The following is a 16,978-nucleotide window of genomic DNA, read 5'->3' on the forward strand; positions in this document are numbered from 1 at the left end:
CCAAATCTCATAGGTTAGGTCACCAAAGCTACTAACAGCTGGGCCGTTTCTCCAGCCACAGTATGCTTACTTTTAATTGACAGGTCACTGTCCATATTTATGGGTCACAGGGTGACGCCTTAACACTGGCATGTGATGTGCAGTGACCAGTCAGGTCAGCATGACCAGCATATTTGTCCTTTAGACGTTAGCATTTCTTGTTTTGGGAACATTGACAATCTTCTCTATTGGACATTTCAGCCTTTGTGACACTGCTGTGCTGTAAAAGATTACAAGTTCCTTCCCCATGTGTTCTCCTGTACCCATTAACTATCCCCTCTCTACCTTCCCTCTCAAGCCTCTCCAGGAAACCATATGTTTTAAAAACACAAAACAAAGAGATTGATTTTGTGTTGAGTAACTCAAAAAGTATAATATATATTATAATATATATAATGATAATATAATAATATTGCAATATTTTTTGAATTATATATATTGAATATTGTATTATATAATTGAAATATTTATATTGACTATATAATGTATATTATATACCATACGCACAATGTAATATAGTATATTATATAGTATTATATGTTTATTATATATAATTCATTATATTATAATTTACTTCTATAATACTGCCAAATTACATAATTGCAATATAGTTCCTGTGGATCCAGGAGTGATGGAATTGCATTTCTGAGACATGTTGTTAGGTATCATTGGAGCTTTTATGCAGAGAGAGTAGGTCTGACTCTCCCTGATCTGCATTTTGTTCCACACCACCACCAATAAATGACTTCTAGAAGTAACTGATCCGACCTTGTCTGTTAAAAAGAAAAACAAACAAAAACAGAAACAAACAAAAAACCCACCCATCTTACTTGGTGTGGGAGCTTCTCATTCCAACACTTGGAGGCAAAGAAATCCAAACTCAATGTCATTGTGGACGTCAGGGTGAAACCCTGCCTCAAAAAACCAGGACGCTGCCGTGGGACGTGGCTCGGTGGTGAGGGTCCAGAGCCAGAGAGAAGCCTGGCCCGCTAACACGGCTGTGATCCTGGCCTTCCTGAGGCGAGGTGGGAGGCAGGGGCAGGACGCTCCCCAGAACTCCGGGGCCAGCCGGCTAGCCTGGCATACCCCGTGGCCAACAACACGTCTCAACCAAGGCGGAAGATGTCCTCCGAGTTCCACAGTGCGCTGTGGCGCATGTGCGCTTGCACAGACACTCACATACAGATCATACACACAAAGTAAAAATAAATGCAAAAGAAATGGGTGTGGTGGCATAAGCCTTTAATCCCAGCACTGGGGAAGGTTCAAGACCAGTCTAGTCTACACAACAAATTCTAGGCTACATAGGCTATTTAGCAAGACCCTGCCAGAAAGGAAAGGGGAAAGGGGAAAGGGGGAAGGGGGAGGAAGGGGAGGAAGGGGAAGAAGGGGGAAGAAGGGGGAAGAAGGAGGAAAAAAAAGGGGGAAAGGGGAGAAGAAAGGAGGAAAAAGAAAGGGGGAAAGGGAAAGGGGAAATGGAAGGAAAAAGAAAAAAGAAAAGGAAAAAGAAGAAAAGGAAAGGAAAGAGGAAAAGGAAAGGAAAAGGATAAAGGAAAGGAAAGAGGAAAGAGGAAAAAGGAAAGGAAAAAGGAAGGAAAAGGAAAAAGGAAAAGGAAAAAAGAAAGGAAAAAGGAAAAAAGGAAAGGAAAAAGGAAAGGAAAGGAAGGAAAAAAGGAGGGAGGGTAAGAGGGAGAGAAGGAAGGAAGGAAGGAAGGAAGGAAGGAAGGAAGGAAGGAAGGAAGGAAGGAAGGAAAGAAGGAAGGAATTCCAACGCATCTCCCTGGGCTCTGTCATGTTCTCCTGTTAACTATTGATCATATTTGACAAGATGGTTCTTCAGCCCTGACTGGCCTAGATCTGGCTATAGACCAGGCTGGCCTCAAACTTGCCGAGATCCACCTGCCTCTGCCTCCCAAGTGCTGGGATTAAAGGCGCCCCCCGCCCCCCCCCACACACACACTGGAGAAGTGTTTTAAGGTCAGTAAACGATTTTGATGGGGTTTTAGAAAAGCTCCTGCTCATCTTCATTTTATTTTGTTTTGTTTTCGGGGTGCGGGGGAATTACTATAACTGAAGATCTGGTCCTAAGAACTTGAGAGGGATGCTGTGCCAGCAAAAAAAGACGAGTAGATGAAACACTCATTGTCCTCATGCCTGGCTGGACCACAGAATGAAATGTCAAGTCACGTCCACAGCACATAAGGGCGATCAAGGAGTGTCTGATGCTTTAGAGTTTCGATTTTAAACAATGTAAGAGAAGTCTTGACTCGCTGCCTTCTGGATCACTTCACCACAGAAGAAATAACAAAGTCATGTTCACAGGTGATTAGGGCTTTTAAAAAAATGTAGACACCATATTGACATGAACAGCCAGTTTGGGTTTCAGTTTTCGCTGGCGAGAACATGTGTAGGCGTCACAGGTGTGAGTTGGGAGAATCTCCACAGAGTGAATGCTCCTGCGGTTGGCCACAGCCTCTGCCTGCCCTGTCCCCTCATTCCTGCGGCCACCATCATCTGACTCTTACGTCACAGATCTGTGCTGCCTGCTCTTCTCTGTCAACGGAGCAGAATGGCTCGGTACAACGCTTTCGTGTCTGTGAGAGCGTCCATGTTGTGACACGCAGTTACACACAGGCCTTTATCTGTTCCAGCCGGCGTTGCATTGTGCCTCATGGGCAGCTTCCCACGAGAGCTGTTGGGAAGAGTCAGCTGCGTGCACTTTTCACCTTGGGTAAGGTGTGCCGGGGCCTGGATTCCTAACTCACGTGAACAGCCGTGGAGCTGCTGGAAGCCACACAGGCTCTTCGGGATCCTGATGGCCTTACCCTCCTGCCCACCTGCTCACAGAGGCAGGACACACAAGAGGCCACAGCTGCAGGCACCAACCCTCGTCTCCACGAGGGGTTGTGGGGTTGTCTGTCGTCTCCACGAAGGAGAGAGCGTTGTGGGGTTTTCTGTCGTCTCCACGAAGGAGAGAGCGTTGTGGGGTTTTCTGTTGTTTGATTTGAAGACCAGAAGCTGAAAATAGAAGAAAGTGCTGTGTGGTAAGTGTGTAAGTTATCTTACTGAAGCCTGGCAGTCACTGGACAGGAAACAGGCCTCAGGGCCTAGGAGGCCGGGGACAGGAGCAGGAAGGCCAGGGAGGCCAGGAGGCCAGGGATGGGAGCAGGGAGGCGGGTGGCACTGAACTTGCACATCTCTGAGGTGAAAGTGAGGGCAAAGCCAGGGTCCTCATGGTCCCCTTTCCCCTCACAAAGAAAGGCCTGTTGCTCTTCCCTGAGAGACAGATGCTTTCTCTCCTACCCGCTTGGCCGTCCCCTGTGTGATGAAGAAGGCAGAGCTGGAGCACAGCTACTCACAGGGCCACAGGCAGAGGTGTGGGACACCCCAGGGAGCTACCTATTTCCATTGGGCCCATCTCTTACTGTCCCTCACCTCCTAGCCCTGCCCTTCTATCCTGACATCACAGTAGACCCGTTCATTGATTAGGCCAAAACCTTCATGATCCGATCATCTTCCAACAACTGCATCTAACAGCTGGAGACCAAAACCTTCAACACACGAGTCTTTGGAACCACCTGATACCCAGACCATAACCTCCCCACTGCATTTGGAATAAAACCTGAACTCTTCCCCAAGGCCTCCAAAGCCCCCACAGAAGCCAGGCTCTGGGCCCTCCTCTGTGCCTCCAGCCTGCGGCTGTCCCCGGGCCTTGCTTGTTCCGGTTTTGGGACGTGTACACCGAGGGAAGGCCTGGACTCGTCCTCTCTAAAGCTTACAGAGCCCCTCTGCCAGCCCGTGCTCACTCTTACAGAACACGTGTGTGGTTCTCTTTGTAGCACTTACCCGTGGCTTTAATGTTCTCCCCGACCATGCATTGTGTGTACCATCAAGGTAGATACGGCTGAAGGCAACATCCCTGTGAGAGAAAAGCCTCAGGAGGGGGCCACAGCTGGGATACAAAGCGAATAAATTGTAGTAAATGGTGATAATAAAAAAGAAAGAAAGAAAAAGTTCCCACCAGTGGCAGCTGGTGAGGTGGTGCACACCTCTAATCTCAGCACCTGGGAGGCAGAGGCAGGTGGAGCTCTGTGAGTTAGCCAGCCTGGTCTACAAGTCAAGTTTCAGGACAAAGAGGGCTGTTGCACAGAGAAATCCTGTCTCAAAAAACAAAAAACAAGCAAACAAACAAACACACCAAGAGTTCTTCCCAGAAAAGCGCTCCAATGCCTGACCCACAGATGTGGGTTGGGCAAATTACAGAAATCCTTTGCTTCCCCAAGCGACCTCTTCCTTGAACTTTCCAACTATGAACTCAACCGAGCCCCATAAGAACGCTTATTCGTGACCCCACCCCGATTTTTCGGGGAGAGAACACAAAGCAGGAAGAGAATAAATGACCTTCCCAAGAGGAAGGGCCAGCGGAAGAGTGGGGATTTGCACCCAGGCAGTGTGGGCATGGGTCCACACTTTTCACCACCACACTGCCTTAGCACCCAGCCCTTTCTCTGCTTCTTTAAAATATGCTTTTTAGATTTATTCAGTTATTGGAGGAGAGTAGAGAATGTGTGTCGTGACAAGTGTGTGGAGGTCAGAGGACACCTGGGGGTCAGGCCTCTCTTTCCTCCATTTGGGTCATGAAGGAAAAACTCGGGTCATCAGGATTGGTAGCCACTGCTCCTCCCACTGAGCCATCCCTGGCTCTTCCTTGATGGCAAACCATCTGAAGCTTCCAAGCTTCAGGAACCAGAAGGGTGGCTCAGAATAGAAACACACAGACTGAGTCAAACTCCTCATCTATTTGCTTAAGGCCATAGTGCAGCTTTGCTTCATTTTGGCTTCCTCCATTTTCCACAAGAATCACTTTATCACAGGCCAAGGGAGTGTCCAGGCTCCAGGAGCCTTGTGTTTGGTTTCTGGGGCAAGGATGCCTGACAAGGAATACTGGACCATCCACAGTAGGCCCTGCTCCCAGTGGAGACAGGAACTCTGGAGCCAGAGCCTGCTGGAGCTACTTGGAGAAGGACGGCCACATGGCCAGATCTGCACAGGACATCCCTCCACACACAGGCTTCTTGACTGAAGTCTAACCTAAGCCCGTGTGGCTCTGAGCCCAGGAAACCAACACCCTTGCTGACAGGTGGGCTCTACCCATCCCTTTGTGACTATGAGTTTCAGGAGGAGCTGCCTTTAGCATTGTCAAACCATGATTTCCCACAGAGTTGGCTAATCAGCATGTGTCCCTGTTGGCTTTCATCTTCAAGTCCAAGTGATCTTTGTTGAAACCTGCATTTAAAAAAATAAATAAATAAAAGAAGAAGCCAATTGTGTCTTTCATAAAACCGAACTGGATTTCTTTGGCTAATAAAATCTCAGTATGGCCAACTGTGAAGTGTGTTTTAGTCATTTCACATGCAAATAACACTACAGGATTTTGAGATAAGCTGTGTTTTTGCTATTTTGACCTATTAAATGTGTCAAAAATATCAGCTTGTTATTGTGCTGGCTTCTCTGAAAGCGTACGAGAACTCTCTCCACTTCAGAAATGACGCACGTTAAGGTAGAGCTTCCTCTGTCAGAAACCACATGAATTCCCTTCCCACCCCCCTTTGAGCCCCTCACCAACCTGACTGATGCTTGAAGAAGCACTCTGGAGGAACCAGGAACTCAGTGACACTGAGGCAGACAGAGGCATCGGGGCTGTTCGTCTTTTCTGGAAAGTGCTGGACTCAGATTCTTCTTGATTGGGTCTGTTACAATGAATACCTACCTGAAAAACATGGTTTTGCCGAATGACAAGAATGGAGAGAAAACTATTTGCCTTTTCATTAGCATGACAGCATGTGGATTTTGTAGTTAGAAAGCAGCTTAAGGCTGGGGAGATGGCTAGGCGGGGTGAGGGCCCTAGAGCAAGCATGTGGCACTGGCTCTGGATTCTGCATGAAAAGCTTGATTGGCTGCCCGAGAGCCTGTGCTCCCACACTGTTGTGGGCAGAGACAGGAGGATCATGGGACTCGACTCGCTGGCCTTCTGCTGGCTCCAGGTTCAATGAAAGACTCACAGGAATAAGGTGCAGAGGGCAGCAAAACATCTGCCCTTCTCTGGCCTCCATGCTTGTGCATGGGTGTGTACGATTGGACACCTGCTCCCACAGACACACACACACAGGAGAGAGACAGACAGACAGACATACACAAAGGAGAGAGAGAGAGACAGACACACACACACAGGAGAGAGAGACAGACAGACAGACACACACACAGATTCCACACATTCAATCTCAGCCACAGTGGTGAGCCAGACCTCCACAAAGAAGCACTTGCTGCCTTGTGGGGGCCCAGGCTTCAGACCGTTTCTTTGGCTCAGTGACCAGGCTGAGGAGTTTCAGCTGAGAGTCAGACTCAATGCCCGGGAGTGAAGCTTCCCTTCCTAGCAGGGTGCTGCCTTCTTCTCTGCTTCTCCCTCCCCCTCCACTGGAGACGCTCACCACGCTGTGGTAACGAGGTCCCCTCAACGGGACTCCACTCAAGGCATTCTGCCTCGGCCTCTACTACCCTTAGCTCCATCACAGTCCTGGAGATCTCCACAGAAAGGTCTCTATTTTAAAAACCACAAATTATAGCTGGGTGTAGTAACACGGGCCCATAACCCAAGTGCTCACAAGGCTGAGGCAGGAGAGTGGCCTCGAGTTCAAGACCAGTTTGGGCTGTGTCTCCAGATTCCCTCTCAAAAACAAAGAAGCAGATGGAAGGTCGGTTCCACCCGTCACCCGAGCCTGCTCTCTGCTAGCCTGACACTCGCCACCTTCCCAGGCTGGTGTCCTGTACTCCCACGTGTTCTCCCCACGTGTTCTCCGTTCTTCTGTCTTCAGAACCCTTGGAGCGTGTTACGTGTGTTGTCCTGGGTGGAATTTCTCTCTGGTTCTTGCTCGTGTTTCAGGGGAAACTCTCACGTGCTTTACTTTGCTCCGTGTCTTCAGCTACATGTGGACTCTGTCACAGATTCCAGCTTTAAGATATTGTTAATCAGCTGGAGAGATGGCTCAGAGGTTAAGAGCACTGGCTCCTCTTCCAGAGGTCCCGAGTTCAATTCCCAGCACCCACATGGTGACTCACAACCATCTATAGTGGGAACTGGTGCCCTCTTCTGGCACACATGCAGGCAGAAAACTATAAATAGTAAATAAATAATACCAAAAAAGATGTTATGTTTTCATACTGTAATATGATGGATTTGAACATGTCCTTTACAATGTATATAGCACATTAAAGACCAGCAGCCATGTTACAAGTTTGTTGTAAAGACCTTCAGAGATATTGTATCCTGTCATTTTCTGATTACTTACAGAATATTTCAAGGTTGCAAGGCTGGCTCTTTTTTAAAAGTTATGGTTAATAGTCCTTTATCTGTGTGAAGGAGGAATTTCTCGTTACAGTGTGACCAAAATAATAGAAATAATCTGGACCCTGAGGCTCCCTTCAGTGTGTACCAGGTTCCTATAGCCCTTCTGCATCTTCCATCTGAGAGCTGCCTCAGTTCACACTACTGGGCTCTACGGTGTGTAAGCAGAAGTTCCAGGCTGTGATGGGAATATGTGTGTAAAATGAACCGTTAGCCATTTGACACAGTAGGGATTTCTGGAATGTTATGATAGATGGGTTGAACCATTTCTTTGAAAGTTTCAAAACCACTAGCTGAGAAGGAAGTGGGCTCGAGCTGAGCCTGCCAGTAATTCAGCAACTAGTGCCCAAAAAAACACAGCGCCTGCCTGAGGGCTGAGCCCAGGGAGACCCAAACAGGAAAAAACACGTTAGCATTTTGCAGAAGAGCGGGGAGAACAAGAGCATGCTCTGGACACCAGATCCCTGACCTCAGAGGTTCGTGGCTTAGCCTCAGGGCTAACTTCAGTGCTGACCACTCTGGCACCTGGTCAGCAGTGGGGAAGCCCTTGAGTAAAGTGCACAGGTGCCTGAACGCTGGAAGCTCAAGCACAGACCTGGAACACCCTGAATTCAATAACAACAGACAGGAGCAAGCAAGCCAAGTGAAGCTAAATGAACAGAGGCTGGGGGGCAGGCGGGGCGGGGAGGTTCTGTTCAGAGGGACACAGGGCACTCTTCCTTCTCCTACCTCCAGATACCATGCTTTCTTCACTTCCTCCTCCTCTTCCTCCTGCTCCTTTTCTTCCTCCTCTTCCTGTTCATCCTCCTCCTCTTCCTGCTCATTCTCCTCTATTTCCTCCTCCTGTTCCTCCTCCTCTTCATCCAACTCCTCCTGTTTATCCTCCTCCTCCTTTTCTTCCTCCTCCTCTTCCTGTTCATCCTTCTCTTCCTCCTCCTCTTCCTGTTCATCCTCCACCTCTTCCTCCTCCTGCTCCTCCTCTTCCTCCTCCTCCTGCTCATACTCCTCCTGTTCATCCTCCTCCTCCTGCTCATCCTCCTCCTCTTCCTGTTCATCCTCCTCCTCTTCCTCCTCTTGTTCATCCTCCTCTTCCTCCTCCTCTACCTCCTCCTCTACCTCCTCCTCCTCTTCCTTCTCTTCCTCCTCCTGTTCATCCTCCTCCTCCTGTTCATCTTCCTCCTCTTCCTCCTCCTCTTCCTGTTCATCCTCCTCCTCCTCTTCCTCCTCCTCCTCCTGCTCCTCCTCGTCGTTGTCTCTGCTTCTCCAGGACTTTCCTCCACTCTTTAAAAAACATTCTCTCTCCAACAGTTGATGGAGAAGAAAAAGATGATCTTCATTGATGTGAAGCCCCTGGAAAGGTGCCTGTGTTCCTGTAAACCCATGAAACCCTAATGAAACTTACTGGTTCATAAAATAAAGGAGGGGCTTGAGGGCAGAAGGTGAACTTGGTGAGAAAGGAAAGGACTAATGGGGGATAGGAAGAGACAAGATGTCTGTTGAGGGGATAAACGTGACCAAAACACATAATGAAAATAATTATTATGTGGAACTTTCTTTAAAGTTCTCTGTTCTGCCTCTGTAACTACAGTCCTATCTGTCCCCAGCCTTCCCATGAAACTTCTGTGGCTGTTACAGAGTTCCCCCCATAAGCCAGGGTACCTGGACATCCCCTGAAGACTAGGGGAATCATCTTCTCAAAGGTCACTGGCAACTTCCTGATTTAAGATCCAGAAGCTTTCTGGGAGCCCATGCTCACTGGTCTTTGCGTCATGATTTCTGCAGGAAACCACCCCTCAGTTCTGAGATGCCCTTTGCTATTGTGACGTCACTTCCTGTGCTCCCCTCCCGAGCCTCATCACTTCTGTCTCCAAAAGCTTCTTCCCTACCTCTCCCTAGTCTTCTAAAGCCATGGCTCTTAACCGTGAGTCCCGCCCCTCTGGCGGTCAGACAACCTTTTCACAGGGCTCGCACAACAGATACTGACGCCATGATTCCTAAGAGCAGCAAGGTGCAGTTGTGAATCACTGTGGGCTGTGAGAAATGCCCGTCAAATATTGCCAAGGGCGGGGCAGGGGGACGGGATACAAAGCTCCGAAGCGGGTCCTAACACGTTTACATTTGAATAGATGCGTCCTGTCTTGTCCACAGCAACTTGAGAAAAAATGACCATGGAGGAAAATGAAGACACTTCCCCCTCAAAGAAATTTTCCCAATATGACCTGTATGTCCGGGAAAGTGTCTTAGCGGCTTAAAAATCCACTTGGGTCTCCACACTTTGCAGCTACAGGGGCGGGGGAAACAGCTGGGCGTATTTCATGGGAGCGTGTGTGAGTGTCCTCCATCCAGCTGGCCCTCAGAGGAGGGCTGGGGATCCCAGGAACTCTGTCCTCAGCGCACTCTGGCAGCCGCCGAGAGCAGCAGAGTGGGGTGCCACCACGGGCCCTTCACCCTGTCTGGAGGTGTGAGTCTGAGCCCGGCAGGAACTTGGTCGGGCATACACCACTTCCTCTTCGCTGGGAATTCCAGGACCGACCGACTTGGTCACGCGCTTTGACCTAAGAGTGGTGACCAAACCCAAGTGAGGCTGGGAACTGAGTAGAGTTCTGCTGACTCACCGTCTGTGTCGCCCCACGCGTGCCTGTGAGAAAGGAGAAGGGCGTGAGGGCTCAGGTGGGCCCTGTCACCTTGGCCACCAGTGCCCCCGCCCGGTTCTCCCTGCCCCCACTCTTCCCAGGTGCCTGATCTTGGCCCAGGTTCTACAGAGCTCAGTTCACACACCCGCTGCCCTTGCTGCCTCGCTCCAGCTCTCTTGTCACACCTCTGCTGATACAAGAGCCTCCTGCCATCCTGGACGTCCAGCCACAGTGACCAGTGAGTCTCACACCCTGACGCCCTTCCCGGGCGGGGGTGGGGCTCAGTGCTAGAGCACACACTGGGCACACACAAGGAAAACACGGTGAGCTTCAGATCAATAATGGGATGAGTGAGAAAAACCACATGAACACAAACGGGTCAGGTAGACGGAAATGCTCGAGGCTGGGTCCCTCTGGCCCTGCCCACCTTCCGGGGCCCTGTCGAAGTGTGCCTTCTGTGTGTGCTGTGATACACAGCACGACCAAAGTAACCCGGAGAGGTGTAGCCCAGCTCACGGTTTCTGGTCCGCCTGGGCGAGGTCGGGGCAGGAACTAGTGACGAGGCCAAGGAGCACTGCTCCCCAGGGCTCGCTCAGCCTGCCTCTCCGCACAGCTCAGGGCCTGTACAGTTAATTCACACTCCTGCGTGTAGTACATGTTGGACTGAGGTAGGCAAAGCGCCTGCTCGGCCCCTGATGGTTCCGTGAGTAAATCTCGGAGCTGCTCTGGGGAAGAAAGGAGTCACAGGGGCCCGAGGAAGCAACATACGCTCCGAGGAAGAGTCCTGGTGGGTGCTTCCCCAGCAACGGGGCCCGTTGTCTTTTGTGACGCCAACCACGGGCTCATCAAGTCTTAGATCTCCGAGGGGCATTTGCTGGTTGAGTGACAGATGAGTTATTGTCCTCTCCTCTCTGGTCTCACTGGTGTGTTTATTCCTCAGGAAAGCTCTGTGGAGGAGCTGGAAGGCTGTCCCGAGAGACACAGTAATTCAGAAATCAACATTACAGATTTTGCCGGATTTGGGGGTATGGGTGGGGAGCGGGTTTGCATCTACGCTAGGTACATCCTGTACCACAGAACCTTTACTGATTCCTTTAACGATCCCTCTGCAACGTTATCTTCATTTGTTGCTCCATTAGTTTTCTGCTCATGGGGAAAACTAACAGTCCTCTTTTGATCTGTCTGGATTTTCTGGGTGACTTGTAGGAAGCCTGTCTCTGTATACCCACGCTTTCAGGCAGGAGGGCCATGGGCTTGAGAGTAGCTTGGGTTATATAGCAAGAAAAAAGATTTGCAGTGGGCCTGGTCACTCTCCTTACTATAATGCCCACCGCCTTTGTAGCACGGGCGGCTAATCGTGCTTTGATGGAGAGACTGCACCTCACTGGAGGAAACCTCGCACTGGCTGGTGCTGCAGAGGACCAGAAGCCTGAGCTCTCTCCCACAAACCATCTTTCCGTTAGCCAACCCTTCCAAGTGTAGCAAGTAGAAAATGCACAGGAAACCCAGAGCCTTATACACGTCAGGAAGCCATAGGTTCTGCAGATGGATAAGCAAGGAGTTTAGTCTGTGACGCTTGGAAGAAAGTTGATTTTGACACTGGTCCTAGGTAATGTCACCTTTTGGGGGGTTCTTAGAGTGTGCACAGACACAGTCTTCCCAGCAAGTGCACGGCAGGCTTACAAGGCACTGCTCCAAATTTTGTAACTATTTTCCTTTCTTAACACTTAGCACATATCAGGTGTTTAATAAATACCTAAAAAAGAGTGGATGAGTGAGTACCCAAGAAGTCTCTGTTTTCCAGGAACTGTATTAAGTAGTATAAAAACTGAAATCGGATAAAATTACTTTTTACATTCCATTTTGTTTATCTGGAATTGTCTACTTTAAAAACACTGTCATTATATAACATGATTGAACTACTTTATATTTTCTTCCATTTTCCACCACTGAAAATCAGTATCTACTTGCCACATAAAGCACATTTAATTTAAGACACGAAATTTTCATAGGAACATCTATCAGGGGCTGGTGAGATGGCCCAGCAGCTAAGAGCATTTGCTGCTCTCATGGTGCATCGAACTCAGGTCCCAGAACCACATGGGCAACTCAGAACCACACCCAACTCCAGCTCCGGGCGACCTGACACCTTCTTCTGGCTTCTTCTTGTACCTGAACTCACACGCACGCACACAGCCATTCACACATACTTATAATTAAAAACACAATTTTCTGAAAAGAAACCCTTGATTGGTGTTTAGTCTTCATAAAATTTGCTATTGAAAAGGACCCTCAATACCAAGTTGCTGGAATCAGTTAAGTTTCCTGGTGCCGAACCGAACTGATCCTCACTCTCAAGGGCTCAGTGGCTGCGCCACGTATCTGCAGGCTGCTCCACAGGACAGTACGGTCCCAGGCCCTCAAATTCCACCAAGACCAGCCTTGGCAGTCTGTGGGGTTAGGCTATGGAACTTTCCATTCTGGCCTCTATCTAAAGCCATTTTCCTGCTGAGCCACCAGGAAGAAGTAAGATAACCTTGGACTATCAAATACCCCTTTCCCCGGCAGCTCAAGTTAAATTCTCTGTAACAGGAGCAGCTTCTGGATGCTCCATGCCACTGGAGTGGTGGGGTGATTTACAAATTCAAAGGGCACCGCAGGAAGGTGGCGAGGACACCCGAGTCTGACCTCTCTCGGCCACGAGAACAGCCCCTCTGAACTTACCTCAGCCCTCACTATCCCAGAGCGTCCTCTGATGTCAACCCGTGGGCCACCTGTCTCCTCCCACACCAACCTGGCCTGGTCAGAAAAGAGGACCAGTGTCAGCTGCAGAAACGAAACACTACAATATGGTCGTTCTTTGTGCTTTGGCGAAAATTCAAGATGTGCAGAACTTGGGAAGGCTCCTCCTCAGATGGCCTTGTCCTCTCCCAGCTGGCCTTTCCAGCCCAGGGAGAGAGATTCGGAGAAAGTTCAAGGCCCTCCCTGCTGACACACACACTGGCTTGCAGTGAAAGCAAGGGCATGGCTTCAGGTCCCAGATCCTAAAACAAGAATTAAGGGTGTTCCAGCCAGTGCACGGACCACCATGCAGGCTTCAAAAGAATGCATGTCTCCTATGTAAAAACATTTGGAAAATATACAGTATTTCCCCCATCTACCATCCTACGGAAGCGTGTCAGCTGCATGTTTTCCAACATGTGTCAGGGCTAGAGTGCCCAACAGTTTGTGTTAATTTCTACTAGGGGCTAGAGACTGGGAAAGCAAATCCATGAAGTTTTTGGATGAAAATACAGCTTTCAAAATGTTAAACGCTTGTACCCTTAAACCCTCAAGGTCCACGTTTTAAGTGTAATGGGAGAAATACATGGCAAAGATCTGTGTGCAAGGATTTCGCTGCAGTGTAGCCTGTAACAACAACAAAAAATCTTCCTGAAGTTCTAGCGGCTGGGTGGGGGTAGGGAGAACTGGGTGTCTGAGGAACAGTGGGACCTTCACGTGTCCTTGTGCAAAGAAGGCTGTGACACTGCACTCATTAAAAGCCGATTCAGAGAGAACGGAACAGGAACCGTAACTACGTTGTCTGTCACAGTGTGTCGTAACTACAGAAAGAGACCAGTAAGTAAGCTCCTGGGAACAGGCCTAGCTGCATTTTGTACTTTCTAGTTTATGTGTCTACATTGTTTACATTAAGCATGGGCCACTTCTTAATAATCAAAATAGTCAAGGTAAGTCTATCTCTTTGGTTTTTGGGGACAGGGTTTCTCTACGGAGCCCTCGCTGTCCGGGAACTCAAAATGTGGACCAGTCTGGCCTGGAACTCAGACATCCACCTGCCTCTGCCTCCCAAGTGCTGGGATCAAAAGCGTGCACCACCACTGCCCAGAGATAATTTCATCTGTAAAAAAAAAAAAGGTAGAAAAAATTATGTTCAAAATATGCCAAGCAATGAAGATGTGAAAGGATTTAAAGGTACAGTACAGTTCCTAGAGCAGTATGGGGAAGAGTCAGGCAGGCTTCTTTGAGCCTCTGGAGATGGCTTGGTGGTTCCAGTACTTGTGAAAACCAGAGGCCCGGACCCCGTGCACACGCTGACCCCATGCACACGCTATATGGGTGTGGAGAGCCACCCCCCAGTGCCCGGAGAGTAGAGACAGGATCGTCAGAGCAAGCTGCTTGCCAGTCCAGCCGCGTCAGTGAGCTCTGGGTTCATCCTGTATCAGTGAATGCGCAGGAGGACTCATCAAGGAAGATTCCCAGTGCCCCCGTGCACCTCCACACACGTGCCAGCAAGCACTATAGCACACACGTAAACTCGAGTGCACACCTACACACACAAGAGAAAGAAAAAGCAAGCAAGCAAGCAAGCAAGCAAGCAAGCAAGAAAGAAAGAAAGAAAGAAAGAAAGAAAGAAAGAAAGAAAGAAAAGCCCTTTCTGCCTTACCCTCCAAGGAGCTGTTTTCCTAATCACTTGGCAAATCTCATCTTTAAATGAGCATGTGAGATCCCTCACAGCTTCTAAAGCTTTGCGGAGTCTCTGAGACGTCAGGATTTTGCTTCACTTTTCCTTTGTTCACTGCAAGAGCCTTTCTGGGGTTCCCTACAGCCAAGGCGTGGGTGGCACATCATGCTACAGAGGCGCACACGTGTTTCTCAGACTTCGCAGTGGATGAGAACACAAAAGATTCATATAAATAATAATGCAGAAAAGAACTTGCAATAAGCGCCTTGAAGCGCTGCGGAGTGCCGGGCTGCGGGGTGCAGGGCTGCGGGCTGCAATGGACGCCTGGCCTGCTCCGCCAAGGGGCGGTACCACAGGGAAGGTAAACATCACTTTCCAATTTTAGAGCTGGCTGTAACTCAGGCAGGCTCCCGAGCCTTCGTTCCCGGCGACTAACCGGACGCCTGCCCACAGCCACGGCGCGGCGGGTTCCCCCAGGGGAGAGTGTGTGGGGCTGGTGGGATGGCGTCCTGGCCTCGGGGCAAGCTGGCTCAGCTCTTGGGTGAATGTCTACAGAGCAGGGTTACGGCCCCTCACGCCGTGAAAACAGACACTGGATCAGGTCTCCTGGTCATCTGAAACCTCTAGGCAGGCCTGACCTCGGAAAGAGGCAGGCGCACAAGTCCGTGCCACCCACACACGCCAGCTACATAGCACCAGTGTGGCCCGGGTGCAGGCCTGGAGCCCCGTGGACGCCGCTTCCGCCCAGCCGCACTGCCACGAGCTGCACTCGAAACCGTGGCGAGGAGAGACGCCCACTGTGCTCTCTCTGCGCGTTCGTTCTCTGGCCGCATAAGGGAAGTCTGTGCGCGGGTCACCCTTTCCTCTGGTGACTGTCCTAAGTCCTGGTGAACCAAGGAGCCTGTGGGGGGCTGGCAGCTCAGACCGAGTGAGCCTCACGCTAACATGCAGCCTGGGAACCAGGGACTGCAAGCAGCAGGTGCGCAGGCGCAGTTAGCCGTTCTCCCCACCCGGCCCTGCAGACGTTTGCTACGCGGCTGAAAGGTGCCAAGCGCAGGGCATCAGCCTGGCCCCGAGTCCCTAGGAGGCCGCAGTCCGGCCTAGCAGAGGCTGCAGGTCATGTCAATAGCCACCGCGGACCACGCACAGTGCTAGTAGCCATTCCAACCCTACAAGGTAGGTTTCTGCAGGCACAGAGACAGGGAGGCAGAGACGGGGCCCAGGGAGAGCCCAGGAGGGCCGCAGCAGGGTTGCCGCACAGCAAGCCGGAAGTGGAGCAAGCCGGAAGTCCACTTCCTGTTTCAGGGGTGGTCTGGAAATTCAGGCGACGCGGGAGGCTGAGGGAAGCAGAGGACGCTTAGCTAAGCAGACAGCAGGCTGCACGCTCTCCAGGGACAGCGGCTTTGTGAGCACGGCCGCCCCTGTTCCGAGGAGCACCCTAGAGCCCTGCCTCCCTGACAGAGACAGCTCCAGCGCTGTCGCGGTGGCTCTCCAGCCCTCAGCTTCAGCTGTTCGCACTCAGCATCTAAGGGTTCAGTGAGGGCGGACAGAGAAGGATGTGAAGAAGCGTGGCCAGTCTGCTCCCTGGAGGGACCGCGCTCCCAGTCCACAGGGAGCGACCTGGCAGGAGGACCCCCACCCCCATGAGACCGTGTTGTGTCTCAGCTCGGAGCAAGGATCCAAGCAGGAGGGCAGGGGCCCCTGGACTGGCTGAATTTGTCCTGGTCCACCAAGTTTGTTCGCTTGCCCTCTGCTTCCTGAAAAGCCCACAATTGGTGGACAAATGAGACTTGTGTTTTCCCTGTAGCTGCCTGCTCACTCAACTGTGTAGTGTCCTAGGGTACAGTTGATGCTCTCTCTGACTCCACCCTGTCAGCAACACCCAGGAGCCCAAGTCGGGACCCCAAGAATCAAGATGCAGCTCCACACCCGTTAGCACCTGTTCAACTAGCTATATCTCTGCAAAGAATCGCTCTTTACAAGTGGGGAAAAAATCCTAACCTCCACATGCATTAGCAGAATATGCAAGTGTGGCTTCTGAAGATCCTGACAGTGGCTGCCCTGGGAAGTGTCAGGCTTTCACTGAGGCTTGGGTCCCTTCCGCCCTGAGCCATTTCTACGTTTGTCAGTTGTAGGAAAACATTTCATCACGTAGGTTGCTGCGTGGTTCAGATAAGATGACAGATACAAGAAATACTGAGATAAGGAGCCAGACCATTGTTCATCGGGAATAGAATTTGCAGTATCGGCCTCTCGGATGGGCTGATGTTTTAGCAGGCAAGGGACAAAAACGAAAGAAGCTGGCGATGGACATAGCAACCACACAAATCATAGTTAATTGCTCGCAAAATAAGAACCATAAAGAAAGTGGTTCGGTTTGATTGAACAGGAGGAGCTGCAGTGAGCTGAGAGGCAGGGAAGCTGAGCACAAGCAAGCCCGTC

The 16,978-nt window shown here is 50.4% G+C and overlaps 1 long non-coding RNA gene across 1 annotated transcript; it reads right to left on the reverse strand.

The window, feature by feature from the left end:
- Window positions 1-1,835: 1,835 nt before the first annotated feature.
- On the reverse strand, window positions 1,836-8,378 carry LOC110559889 (uncharacterized). Its single transcript, XR_002477100.2, has 4 exons — window positions 8,171-8,378; window positions 5,666-5,809; window positions 3,886-5,325; window positions 1,836-3,057 (listed from the first exon to the last, which is right to left on the reverse strand). It is a non-coding gene; the product is annotated as an uncharacterized LOC110559889 (long non-coding RNA).
- Between the last annotated feature and the right edge of the window lie 8,600 nt (window positions 8,379-16,978).

The sequence above is a fragment of the Meriones unguiculatus genome, chromosome 16 (assembly GCF_030254825.1).
Source record: "Meriones unguiculatus strain TT.TT164.6M chromosome 16, Bangor_MerUng_6.1, whole genome shotgun sequence".
In the NCBI taxonomy this organism is placed as follows: Eukaryota; Metazoa; Chordata; class Mammalia; order Rodentia; family Muridae; genus Meriones; species Meriones unguiculatus.